The sequence below is a fragment of the Haliotis rubra genome, unplaced genomic scaffold, assembly GCF_003918875.1.
Source record: "Haliotis rubra isolate DU_JTF1 unplaced genomic scaffold, ASM391887v1 Scf161, whole genome shotgun sequence".
In the NCBI taxonomy this organism is placed as follows: domain Eukaryota; kingdom Metazoa; phylum Mollusca; class Gastropoda; order Lepetellida; family Haliotidae; genus Haliotis; species Haliotis rubra.
This window is the reverse complement of record NW_025765570.1, coordinates 1,329,828-1,344,852: the sequence shown is the minus strand read 5'-3', so window position 1 is coordinate 1,344,852 and position 15,025 is coordinate 1,329,828. Positions and strand designations below refer to the sequence as shown.

General features: G+C 39.7%; 1 long non-coding RNA gene across 1 annotated transcript; it reads left to right on the top strand.

Annotated features, from left to right (window-relative positions):
- Positions 1-6,320: 6,320 nt before the first annotated feature.
- LOC124271564 lies at positions 6,321-6,877 on the top strand. Its single transcript, XR_006897078.1, has 3 exons — positions 6,321-6,396; positions 6,442-6,535; positions 6,858-6,877. It is a non-coding gene; the product is annotated as an uncharacterized LOC124271564 (long non-coding RNA).
- The last annotated feature ends 8,148 nt before the right edge of the window (positions 6,878-15,025 follow it).

Sequence of the window (15,025 nt, the reverse complement as noted above, 5' to 3'; positions counted from 1 at the left end):
CATGCTTGAGAATATTTCGCTCATATGACGATGTGCATGCGTGTGCATGTGTATGTGCGGCTGCTTGTACTAGCCCAGACTTAAGCTGGTTTTATAGTGCTAGCCCACTGAGATACCATGCCGCAGTGAAGCATGAATACCCCACTCAGACACATTATATTGACTCCGAGCCGACCAGTCCTTGCTGTACCCATTAATGCCGAGCGCCAGGCAGGGACCAACAAGTACCATATTTTAACGTCTTTTGGTATGACGCGGTCGGGGATCGAACCCGCGACCTTCCACTCTCCGGGCGGATGCTCTAACCACTACACCACAGAGGCGGTTTGTCAGGAGCAATGCAGGGCGGTATATTGTTGGAAAAAGCGTTGATGTGTTGTCAGGAGGGAAACCAAACAGGATCAGGATGTAAATTGTCACAATCAGTTGTATAACGTTGGTTAAATGTAGTATTCTCTTGTACTATGACAGCAAGATACTTCCTGGTCTGATGATTATTGAATTCCTTCACACACAGTGCATTCTGAACATCCTGAATGAATACAGCTGAATACATCCCTTTGATTATGACAAATATCACCAGTTTCATCAATCAGTCAACTTAAGTGTGCTGGAACGTTCATCACTGGGTGTGGTTTGAAGAAGACATTACTAATCATTATTGCTGAAATACAGATGCTCATATCCCCTTCCATCTCCTTTGAAAAACATTGTCATTAATATAGGTCATGGTTAAAGGCATGATTACATGTGACTGTTCCATACCTACTTGAGGTGAGGTGAAAGTGGGTTTAACGTCGTGCTTGAGAATATTTCGCTCATATGACGATGTGCATGCGTGTGTGTATGTATGTGCAGCTGCTTGTACTAGCCCAGACTGAAACTGGTTTTATAGTACTAGCCCACTGAGATACCATGCTGCAGTGAAGCATGAATACCCCACTCAGACACATTATACTGACTCAGAGCCGACCAGTCCTTGTTGTACCCATTAATGCTGAGCGCCAGGCAGGGACCAACAAGTACCATATTTTAACGTCTTTTGGTATGACGCGGCCGGGGATCGAACCCGCGACCTTCCGCTTTCTGGGCAGACGCTCTAACCATTACACCACGGAGGCGGTCATACCAACTTGAAGCTATATAGCACTGCTTTATGCCACTGAAATGAGTATCTGGTTGCTAACTACAGTGAAATAGTAAAAGCAGAGCTGTACTTATATATATTGATTTTTGAACATAAAGTGACAGGTCCCAGAGTGTTTGGTTAATGCCTGCTAAATTGCACCTACTTCTGCACATGTTCATGAGGGGACAATAGCTTTTTGCACACAATATCTACATAATGGGCCAGCATGTCAATCCACCGACTACTTCGAACAACAAACACCAGCATAATGTACAAGTGTGTCAGAAATACATGTAGTTTTTTCACAAAAAAACCCACACTTCCTCTTCCTGGTGACACTGATAAGAAACTATTGTAAAAGGTTTTGTAGCTGATCTGAAAGCTTGTTGAATATTATGCTTTAAATATTTAATGTCTCAAAAAGGCAAACATAGGTATGCAGAAAGCAGAACATTGCCCTGGCTGTTTTGTGATACTTATGTTACCATTGCAAGTCTTAGCAAGACACTGCAATGTTAAACTGAACTCACTTGCACCAACTTAATCGCTCACCAAGGCATTATTGGCCAACTGTAGATGGAATGTTCAGGTCCCTGTAGATCTGAGAGGAACACTGCTCCAGGCCTCATCTTGTGAAGCAAATGTCCATGGATCAAAAAGTGAAAGGACTGAGAGAGAAAATTTCATTTCCCACAGGCTTTGTGAAATGTCAGCAATATCCTTAAGAATAAATTACTGTGTGGGTGTGTGCATTTGATCATGCTCCAAAATCGTGTGCATTAAGCATTAAAGGTATAGAAAAAAACACCTTTATATGAATGCTGTTGCCACAAGTGAGTCTGTCAGGTTTAATATTGCCATGAGCAGTATTCCAGGAGTGAATGAGTGAGTGAGGTTAGTTTTACGCCTCACTCAGCAATATTTCAGCTATATGGCGGCGGTCTGTAAATAATCGAGTCTAGACCAGACAATCCAGTCATCAACATAAGCATCGATCTGCACAATTGGGAACCGATGACATGTGTCAACCAAGTCAGCGAGCCTGACCACCTGATCACGTTAGCTGCCTCTTACAACAAGTATGGGTTACTGAAGATTAATATTCTAACCCGGACCTTCACGGGTCCAGGAAAAAGCTCAAGTGGTGTTTGTTTCTTCAATAAGAAGAGTACAGTAGGTCCATCCTGTCACATCATAAGCCAAAGTTATAAAGGTTGATAAGAAAAATGAATGAAAAGTATGCGTTTTCAAAAGCATATCCCCACATCTAATGTTCAGTAAATTGATCCTACAGAATCACGACAAACACAAATACTTTTATATAATTATTTATTTGCATGAATAGTTGTCAGTTTGAACATTTTCAAGTGAATGCCAGGAAATGAGTGAGGTGAGCATCAAGGAGTGGAACCCATCTCGGGTCGGTCTCTCATGGATTTACTTCCGAATCAGCTGTCTTACCTGCTTCTAACAATGATGCATTCCACAACCTATATGTCAGTTGTCCTCCACACTAAGCATCTATCATTGATCACATTATAAAACATGTTATACATCAGAGCTGGAACAACCTGTCATAGTTCTGTCCTGATTGTTTGGATGAATTAACATGCATAACATTTAGACCCTGGATATCTTAGTTACTGCCACACCGTTTATTGTGAACCAAGTTTCTTGCAAAATAACACAATATCATATTTGGCAAGAGTAGTTTGATAAGGATTCTTTGATTCAAAGCTATCTATAATCATTATATAGTTTCTTATTACAAAACATGTAGATATTTACAGTGAAATTTGTACAGAAAAGATACACAAAAAGACAGAAATAAAATGAATGAAAAAAAAAATCACACAATAGGATCAAGAATGTCTTTTTCAAAAAAGGAAGTTGCTGCCAGACCTGATATAGCCACAAAACAGGGAAATGGTATGGCATAAGAACTGATATTCGATTAATTTACATTTACAATCAATTCAATAAAACCTTGCAACAAATGACATTTATATACACTTAGTAACAATATACATAAATATCAACCCGTATCATGTCAGATTTGACTATCAATAAAACACTTTCATCCACAAATGTTTGCAGATGCACATTTCAAAGAAAAAAAATATTTATACAGACTTTCCATCTCAGGGTGTCTTACTCGGGTATGCCAGTGCCACGGTACGCAGAGTGACGTAACAAGCAGCTAGTCTGCAATATCAACCATAAAACTTAACATATCACAGAATGGGAGGGTCAATGATGAAATGAAATATTGACATTTTGTTATCAATTTAAATGTTTGAAGGATGTGTCCTGAAGACTAGGTGGAAATATTACATATCGGTTAATCATATCCTTTCACTGTTGCAGTGCTTCCACCTGTCATACAGTTTTCATATCCGATCAGTTGTAACTGTGGGTATTACAAACACAAGCATGCTGTCTTTACACAGACTAATAGAGACAGGGTTGACACAGATTCCAACTACTTCCTTCTTTCAGTGTGACATTCAGTGCATATGTACAAGACAGTTGGAGTCCACACATCCACCCAGCTTCACTGTTACTAGGGCTCCTCAATACCACTTTAGAAGGTGGTAAGGGAATATTTATCACTGCTGTTTTCAATAATGTGTATGCCCTTATGTTTGCTGATGATGTTTCGGCTCTTTCAGACACTTGTATTCAATTGCAGAAAAAGATAAATGCCCTTGAATTATTTTGCAAGGAAACAGGAATGAAAGTAAACCTAAGAAAACAAAAGTGGTTGTTTTCAGAAATGGAGAGCCTCTTAGATCATATGAAAAGTGGTATTTTAATGGGGAACAAATAGAAACACTATCTTTTTATAAATATATTGGCATTATATTTACACCAAAACTTGTTTGGTCCAGGGCACAATTGTGTTTAGCATCTCAGGCTAGAAAGGCAATTTTATCAGTTAATCACTTTCAAAAGAAATTCGGAAACATTAACTGTACAGATTTATTCAAAATTTTTGATGCATTGATCACACCAATATTATGCTATGGCTCAGAAATATGGGGAACTTCTTATTGTAAAAGTATTGAATCGGTACAGCTTGATTTTTGTAAAAAGTATCTTAAAATAAATATGTCATCTTGTAATTCCATGGCCCTGGGTGAATGTGGCAGATTGCTAATTATATGACCCGTGTAATCAAATATTGGTGTAGATTGTTACAACTTCCTCATGACAGATTACCTTTTCAAAGCTACCTAAAGCTTAAGTCATTAGATGATAGTGGTAGAACAACATGGGCGTCAAAAGTTAAGTCTTCTTTTTAATTTTGGTTTTGGATATGTTTGGTTGAGCCAAGATGTTGGTGATGTAAAGATGTTTATAAGCTTATTTAAACAAAGATTATCAGATAATTAAAAACAGTCCTGGTACTCTTCCCTGAGTAATTCCCCCAAATGCAACTATTATCAGTATTTTAAATCTGCGTTAAATGTTGAACGTTATTTATCGTTTAACCTTTCTACACATTTAAGAGCTGTTTTAGCACAATTTAGGCGTAGTAAGTTTAAAATAGCTGTAGAAACTGGGCGTTATAACAACACTGAACAAACATTTCGTACATAATGTAAATCTAAAGGTCTTACCTATATTGAAGATGAATTTCATGTACTGTTCATTTGTGAATCCTATTCACAACTAAGAGAGAGATTTATTACAAAATGTGTTAAAAAGCCTTATACTGTATATTCTTTAGCAAATCTTTGCAAGAACACTAACATGTATCTATTTTATGTTAAAAGGATTGCTACAAACACACTTGAATGATCATTGTGCCCCTGACTACAATGTGATTTCCTTTTGAATGTATTTTGGGCCTACGGCCTTTTACTGGAAATAAACTCACTCTGTCTCTGTCTGTCTGAATGCCACTTTATGACATTTCACACAGGAGAGACAAAATAAGAAAAGTACATTTCCAGAGAACAAACACACAAACAGATGTATTCAAGAATTCAAACCCTTATTTACCTCTGCATCTGTTTATGAAACCCCATACTCATTCCTATACTCAAAGTATCTTTGACAACAGCCAATATAGTCAGCTGTTGGCAAACAACTACTGTTTTTACTTTTTTTCATAAGAATGGGTGACAACATGTTTTCCTTGATGAAAGTACTATGTATGATAATGCCTTGGTATGACTAGATTTCAGATGTTCAGGTGTGTCCACCAGTCCAGGGTCCCGTTCCTCAAAGCGATCGTAGCGCTACGACAGTCATAAGTCTATATTAAAGTATGGGAGTAACGATCACCTTAGCGTTACGGTCGCTTTCAGGAACAGGGCCCTGATCCTGAATTGCTGTTCAGATTGGCAAAGTAAAAACAAGGTAATTTGTCCAAGAAGTTTCTGCTTCAGGTACATTGATGATCTGAACAGTCGATATCCTCTTTTCCACTGATTTACCAACCTGAATGAGAAATAATGGAAGCCACATAGCACCATTCACTGTTCATAGATAGCTCTCCACGACACATATTGTCTGTTACTGGTTCAGACATGACCATGTACTCTGCATGTAAGCAGGGTTTCAGCATGTCAGAAAACAACAACCCAGACTCACATATGAACAACTGCTGGTCAAGCATATGAACAACTGCTGGTCAAGCAAAGGCAAAGTAGCTGACTCACATATGAACAACTGCTGGACAAGCCAAGGCAAGGTAGCTGACTCACATATGAACAACTGCTGGACAAGCCAAGGCAAGGTAGCTGACTCACATTTGAACAACTGCTAGACAAGCCAAGGCAAGGTAGCTGACTCACTCACATCTGAACAACTGCTGGACAAGCCAAGGCCTGATTCACTCACATCTGAACAACTCACAAGCCATATGAACAACTGCTGGACAAGCCAAGGCAAGGTAGCTGACTCACATATGAACAACTGCTGGACAAGCCAAGGCAAGGTAGCTGACTCACTCACATCTGAACAACTGCTGGACAAGCCAAGGCCTGATTCGTAACTCATATATGAACAACTGCTGGACAAGCCAAGGCAAGGTAGCTGACTCACATATGAACAACTGCTGGACAAGCCAAGGCAAGGTAGCTGACTCACATATGAACAACTGCTGGACAAGCCAAGGCAAGGTAGCTACTCTCACATATGAACAACTGCTGGACAAGCCAAGGCAAGGTAGCTGACTCACAATGAACAACTGCTGGACAAGCCAAGGCCTGATTCGTAACTCATATATGAACAACTGCTGGACAAGCCAAGGCAAGGTAGCTGACTCACATATGAACAACTGCTGGACAAGCCAAGGCAAGGTAGCTGACTCACTCACATCTGAACAACTGCTGGACAAGCCAAGGCCTGATTCGTAACTCATATATGAACAACTGCTGGACAAGCCAAGGCAAGGTAGCTGACTCACTCATCTGAACAACTGCTGGACAAGCCAAGGCCTGATTCGTAACTCATATATGAACAACTGCTGGACAAGCTAAGGCAAGGTAGCTGACTCACTTATGAACAACTGCTGGACAAGCCAAGGCCTGATTCGTAACTCATATATGAACAACTGCTGGACAAGCTAAGGCAATGTAGCTGACTCACTCACATATGAACAACTGCTGGACAAGCCAAGGCAAGGTAGCTGACTCACATCTGAACAACTGCTGGACAAGCCAAGGCCTGATTGACTAACTCATATATGAACAACTGCTGGACAAGCCAAGGCAAGGTAGCTGACTCACATATGAACAACTGCTGGACAAGCCAGCTGACTCTGACTCACATATGAACAACTGCTGGACAAGCCAAGGCAAGGTAGCTGACTCACATCTGAACAACTGCTGGACAAGCCAAGGCAAGGTAGCTGACTCACATCTGAACAACTGCTGGACAAGCCAAGGCAAGGTAGCTGACTCACATCTGAACAACTGCTGGACAAGCCAAGGCAAGGTAGCTGACTCACATCTGAACAACTGCTGGACAAGCCAAGGCAAGGTAGCTGACTCACATCTGAACAACTGCTGGACAAGCCATATTAAAGTAGCTGACTCACATCTGAACAACTGCTGGACAAGCCATATTAAGGTAGCTGACTCACATCTGAACAACTGCTGGACAAGCTGACTCACATATGAACAACTGCTGGACAAGCCAAGGTGACTGACTCACATCTGAACAACTGCTGGACAAGCCATATTAAGGTAGCTGACTCACATCTGAACAACTGCTGGACAAGCCATATTAAAGGTAGCTGACTCACATCTGAACAACTGCTGGACAAGCCAAGTCAAGGTAGCTGACTCAAATCTGAACAACTGCTGGACAAGCCAAGGCAAGGTAGCTGACTCACATCTGAACAACTGCTGGACAAGCCATATTAAAGTAGCTGACTCACATCTGAACAACTGCTGGACAAGCCATATTAAGGTAGGTGACTCACATCCCCAGACAGGCTTCATGAGCATTAGCTTATTAGCATATTTGCCCAGCTGGAATGCTTACAATACAAAGCTTAGACACACAAAAACAATAAATACATGGTGATATACAAATCTTAAACAAAGACCCGTTTCATTCATGAAAACAACAAACGATGTGTGATGTATTTCCATGTACAGTATACCTTCAAACAGGGTATTCTTGAGAGCACCATTTCCTGTGTTTCTGATTAAGACACTCCCAATTCCCTAAAGTTATTTTTTATTATTTTTTTTGAAATCATCATATCTGATCCTGTTACTGCATTGAACCAGCATTCGAAATACCTGCCTGCCCGACTGTCCTGGACGGGTTATTTTTAACACAGACTGCCAGATTCTCAAATTCACCTGCCCGACAGAAAGGTTAAAATTTAGACATGTATATGAAGATATTCATCATATTTCTGGATAATAAGTCATTATTAATTCACTCGTAAAAATAATGATGAATTCCAATTGGATGATAAACTTGTCACTTGTCAAACCTAAATTATTTGCGGGCAGGTAAGTTTTGGTCAGGAATGACAAGTTTTACATCTAACCAGCCCTGTGGTCTGGCTGACATTTTTGGGAGTTTCATACCCCGATTGAACATGAATATATTTTCATATCAATAATTAAGGTAATTTTGACAATTATCACCAAGAATTATGTAAACAGAATTACAGATTATACAACCCTCACTAACAAGAAGACAAAGTCATCAATATCCCCCTCAATGGCAAAATACTCTTCATGATTATGTCTACGAGTTATGATTATGTCAAACATTTAGGTGTGTATATAGAAAAATGGAAGGTATTGAAAGTTTTTTAAAGTTCTGCTCCAGAATGGAGCACTATCACCAATTTCAGTCTAAGTCAAACTTGTTGCCATGGAAATGCCAAAACTATTTTATTCAGAATTCCAAAACTACCAAAAGGCACCAGTACACCACCAGACCAATCTATGTGCCAAGTTTGGTGAAGAAATAGTGAACGGTTTTAGAGTTCTGCTCCGAAAAAGAGCACTATCACCAATTTCAGTTTAAGTCAAACTTGTTGCTATGGAAACGCCAAAACTATTTTATTCAGAATTCCAAAACTACCAAAAGGCACCAGTACACCACCAGATCTATCCATGTGCCAAGTTTGGTGAAGAAATATTGAATGGTTTTAGAGTTCTGCTCCAGAAAAGACAAATGTGCACGGACGGGCAGACGGACACATGCACGCACGGAGTCCATTTTAATACCCCCCGCAAAACGCTGCGTTGGGGGGAAAAAAAAATATTGTCTAGAAATACTTGATCTGGACCTACTAGAAAATGTCATGTAATTATGCAGTATGATATGCTTGTCTGCAGCAGAGGAAGGAGACACATCCAGTGTTCGAAATAATCGCCAGCCTGGAGGCCCAGCATTGGCTGTTATTGTATCGGTTTCAAATATGTGCAGGCCCTTGCGGCCTTCAGTAAATTATTTGTCATTTTTTTTTCAATTGGAATCTTTCCCATAATTTTTTTCTTTATTAACATTTGGGAATCATCCATGATCCACCATGTTACGATACTTACAGTTTCACTTCCTGGTATTTCAGCACTTTGCACATAGGAATGTCAACACCAGTCTTTAACAAATAAAAACTTCTCCCTGCGACATAGGCTTCGCTAGTTGATTTTGCAGAAAGTGTGTACTGTGTAGTCTATTTTGTTTTTACTGGTTTGACTTTAACAAAATGGACCGGTAGATTTCATTCAGGGCCAGAAGATTTTAAAGCCTGCAGGCAGCAGCAGGCCCTGATAGCTAACTGGCAAATTAAAGTATTGCAAACACTGGACACATCCCTGTAATAACGAGTAATCTGATTCCATATTACCTCACAGTTCTACCTAATGTGAAAACATCTGTTTGGTTACTGGTCCTAAGCCAGGGATTCAGATATAATTAACGTTATCTCCTTTTAGAAAAACAAATCGTATCACACTCTTATTATCAGGATACAGTCTCATCACATCATTAGACCTCTACTGGAAACACAGGTTCATTCTTCTTGAGCCTACGAATGTGTTTTTTTAAATTGAAACAGCATGTTAATTTAAACTAAAATGAGGATGCAAAGTGGTTATTTAAACTTAGCTTCCAGTGGGTTATGGGTTATTTATTTGAAATAATTCTCCAAATGTGACGGTTCTATGATACCAAGATGAACACGGACAAGACGACAATATCTCAAAGCAGCTGGTTCACCTAAACAAACTGGAGTATCCCAATCCAAATTTGAATATATTTTGTCAAGATGGTTGACAGATATTATTTCAGATATTACTGTTATGGTTAGTTCATATATTACTGTAATGGCTTGCATAAGTATAAGTATGTGAGGATTCTGTTGACTGGAGTTGTTCCTTCTGTATCCTATGTATATTCTTCATAAAACTGTTAAAACAGTTGGTTCTTGTGAGTATTGACATATAAGGCAAGACAGTCTCCAACAGACCTAAAAGTGGATGAAAATAGCCTTATAAAGTAAGGAAATGTTCAACAATTTCTACTTTTACGACAGCTACCTAGGTGGCATTGTATAACAATACAGGATGACAGCCACCATGTATTGGCTACTGCTGAGTCAAGAATGTAGTGTATTAATGAGATAATGTACATATTAGTGACATGTCACATGGTCAAGTCACTGGCTGTGTCAAGAAAGTGGACACATGGCAAGTCACCCAACACGTGGTCACGTCATATCAGATGTATTTGTATTTAGGTGTAGAAATAACAAGCATAGAAATATACAAAGACTCTGTCATCCAAAAAATAAACATAAACTATTTACAGAATTATACATAAACTGACAAAGTTTGTAGTGAGTTGACCCTGTATAGTTCCCAGATTATGTCGCACATCAAGGAGAGAGGATACACAGTGAGATTACACTGCATGAACGATACAACACAGGTGTTTCTCGCTGCTCACTAGTAGATGCATGAAACACATGTAGACAAGCTGTCCTCTGTGACCAGTACTCCAACTTTGGCACAGGATTTGACTATTTCGTTTGCTTGGGACATGTTACATACATAAAAGATGACAGATTCACCTCACTGATGCTCCGTTAAGCCAATGTAACCTAATTCTGATCAACAGGCAAATGGTCTTTGTTTCAAGTGTACATATATATTCGAAAATATTGTGCACTACCAACATAACAGTACAGGCATATCAAGAATATAGCCTTTGTATGATATAGTCACTGTGATCAGCACCATCTGAGAATCCTGCCTCTACTGTTTCCACGATTGTGTCGTCCATCTTCTTGTGTTATCCCTTGGAAACTACAATAAATAATCCTACAGCTTCCCTCGTGACTAGATGAGCATCTCACGGACTCTCCTCACAGACAAGTCCTTCTACTTCAATGGAAAGTGGTGGAAACTGACAGTACATTATGACACATGCAGTTACCAAGATGTCAAGTCATCTACTGGATAATACAAAACTACATGTGTTTGAATCCCTGAAAATGTTTTGGCCCAGGAAATACTTGAACTTATTGAGCCAAGTGTCAGTGCCCACAGCACGCAGATCCCTTCTGTTCATATGGATTTCAGTCACTCATCATTTGCACTTCATCTGCTTAAACTCTTCCAGTCACCTTTGTTTGTCAGTCTAATGATATCACATCATTATACAGGTTAAAAGTATGCTGTGAGGAACTCGTGGAAGATGGCGGCCGGAAGTTGAGCATTGAGGCTGACTGAGAGAGAAAATCAGGAATCTGAAATAGACATACAGAATATAAAGCAAGGTTATATTTCTAAATTCATTTACGTAAGTTTGCAGATGAAAACTACATTGGGTAAATGACTTTAATCAGAACAAGGGACCCGTGAAGGTCCAGGTTAGAATATTGGCCTTCAGTAACCCATGCTTGTCATAAGAGGCGACTAACGGGATTGGGTGGTCAGGCTTGCTGACTTGGTTGACACATGTCATCGGTTCCTAATTGCGCAGATCGATGCTCATGCTGTTCATGCTGTTGATCACTGGATTGTCTGGTCCAAACTCAATTATTTACAGACCACCGCCATATAGCTGGATTATTGCTGAGTGCGGCGTAAAACTAAACTAACTCACTCACTAATCAGAACTGTTGTTTGTCATATGCCAGCTTCATGTGAGGTGAGGTTTGAAGGGACCCACACCAGTAATGACCACTCCTGCGGGTCAGCACAAGAATGCTTCTCACAGACCAACTGGGGCAGATCTTCCATTCAAATCAATGACCAGCAGATCCTGGTTTTTTGAAGGAACTCATCTTGTATAAATATAGATCAAACATCTTATATCTCAAGGATTTAGGTTATCTCCCTAAGATGTTATTGTAGAGCATCAAAACAGGTGAAAGCAAACATAGTCATATGGTTGAATTACTGTTATCAAATGTACATTTCTAATATCTTTTACTGTTTCATGTTCATTGTACAATTCTGCTAGTAACAGCTTCTTCCTGAATACAATGGTCAGATAGAAAGTGAAGGAGGGTCAAGTGTCCCTCTCTTCTGAGGTATTTGAATCTAGGGAGCTTTACGAGGGACGAGTGGGTATGGTTTTATGCTGCTTTTAGCAACATTCCAGCAATATAATGGATGGGGACACCAGAAATGGGCTTTACACATTGTATCCCTGTGGGGAATTGAACCCGGGTCTTTGGCGTGACGAGCGAAAACATTAACTTAGACTACCCCCGGCCCCCTAGGGAGCTTTTAGCCATTACATGAAAGCCCGTGATCAATATAGTGAGCAACGATCCACAATGAGGCACATAATCATTAAAGTCACCAAGTCAGACCACAAGATCTATTTGGCCATGTCTTAAGCCATCATGGGTTTCTTGGGACCACTTCTAACCTGCAGTCCACACAGGGCAGGGTTTTCACAAGCACCATTTGCTTGAAACTAAGGAAGAACCTGTGGTATTTGATTCCAGTGAACCCGATCTTCAACTTTTAAGATTACGGTAAGGATACTGATCCCTTGGGCTTTGGTGTTACATTTTAAACACTGTTTACCCATGTCCATGCATGTAACCACATAATGTGTAACAACAAGGGCAGGCGAGAGGGAAAGGTCATACTTACACCGACCTCCTCATCTGATGCTAGGATTGGCAAGAGGTCATCATCTGATACAAACAAAAACTACATTAACCACAAAAATGTTCAATGTCAAATCACCTAATGAGTATGCAAAGGAATAATAAACTTATTGGATCAACAACAAATACAGGGAAATATTCGTTGTACCCCAAACTATAATCCTATACCCTTTACTTTACCCATAGCAGAAACTACTTATAAATCTTATATCAGAAGGACATACAACCAACCCTACCTGGGCTATCTAGAGACTGATGGAGATTAGAACTTGTTTGATGGACATAAAATCCTCTTATTATCAAGGCTTATTTTTTCTCTCTCATTTTTCTCCATAAGTGAATACAGCAATATTTGCTTTAGTACTACTCTTTGTTTTCACCAACAGCGTAAATCCTCAACTAAATAGAACAAAACAATATTTTATGCTATATACAGTAGATGGGAAAGGGAATACAAACTGAAGCGTTCAACAACTTATCCTGTAAGTTGGATGCAACAGAAGAACATACAATCCATGCACTAACACCAAGAAAGAAGACTTGACATGATTCACAATAAGTTAACTTGATGTGATTAACTTAAAGCACATTTACTGTTTTCTGAGAAAACACTGTTTTGGTATGGTCAACTGGTCAAACACAAGCAATGTCTGTGATTCCATACTATGGTAATGTTATGATCATGATTTATGATTTGAACTATGGATATTATTCTTATAATTTCAAGATTTGAACATGTCACAAGATAACTCCCTGTGTCATGTCAGTTCGGACCTGGAAAGTGACTGGATTGTGTTCTCAAGGTCATAAGTCAACAAGAAAACAAGGAAACAAGAATAACTTCAACACTTCAAATATCCAAGCTCATTTTGACACTTCCAAAAGTATGTTCTTTTGACAAACAGAAAATCTTATCTTAATTTTTCCCTTAGTTTACTGTCCTGATTGAAAACTTCACGAGAAATGTAAGTGAACTTCAAATAACTTCAGATATTTAATCCTGAAGTAAATCCCCCCAAACGATTCTTTACTTAGTTCACAGATTCTTGGAAGTCTGGGTGAAATGTATTTCAGTTGTAAAACTGTTTCACTGATGAGCCTGGTTGAATTGTTGCAGATGAACTAGAACAGCATAAAGGAACAAGGTAACTGTGTTGGAGGGGCTACTTTGTATTGATGTCCTGCATGTGTGATAAGGCTGTGCACTGGAGACAGCCCCTCAACATAATGTACACTGACTTATTCATGGGGCGGCTGGACTATCAAAACAAACGTTCACCGACGCTAGATGGATCTAAGTATCTTGTTTGAGTGGTATTTTAGAAGTTGAGACGTACAATACAAGTTTTAATGGATAACAACTTCTCTTGCTTGACAACGGTACAAGAATTTGAATCTGTATCGAAACGTCGCACTCACGAAATAAAGAAGTTGTTATCCATAAAAACTTGTTCCATATTGGATCTAAGTATCTCGTACTGAAGGTTCTAACTTACCAAATGAAGGCACATTTGCAAAGGGATGAAAATTTGAGACCCCATTCCTGTTGAGACCTGATGCAAGAGACAATGGAGCTGGTCTGGGTATCGTCAGACATGATGACATTGGCACAGCCGCCATCATACTCAGGGGCGATGTCATCATGGGATGGACGTAGCCAAACGGGGGATACATTTTCGCTGTTGGAAGGTGAGTAGGTAATGGTCTTGGTACAGGTGACCGTTGTTTGGCAGGTGGTGAGGATATTTTTGTCGGAGACTCTCTTTTACAAGGAGAAGAGGAGAGACTCTCAAGAGATTCATGTTTAACTGTCGTGCCAAAATGTATTGGTGACTGCAGATGAGATTCCAGTTTTGGTGGTGAGGCAATGTTGTTTGGTGACCGCAGTCTAGAATGATAATCAAACAGCGATGCTGAGCTCAAGAGGGAGGATTGTGATCGCAGTCGACACAAGGTGTCCAGTTTTGGTGAGCTGAGGGGTGGGGAGCATATGCCCCGCGGTGACTCCAGTATCCTGGGGGAGCCTATGTGTGGTGGAGATCCCAGGTTGTTAGGGGTGCTCATGTTAGAGAGTGAGGGGGAGGTCGAGGGAGTTCTGTTAAAACAAAAAAGTCAGTATGAACAGGTGCTTTAAAAAATCTCATCAACAAGTTGTGAATGTGATGTGTTTACAAAAAAAATCATACACTATCCACAGTTTATCAAATATGGGAATATACCCAAAACATGTTTCTCAAACGAAACTGAACAAGTGTTCAGAGGGCCTATTCTGTAAATGC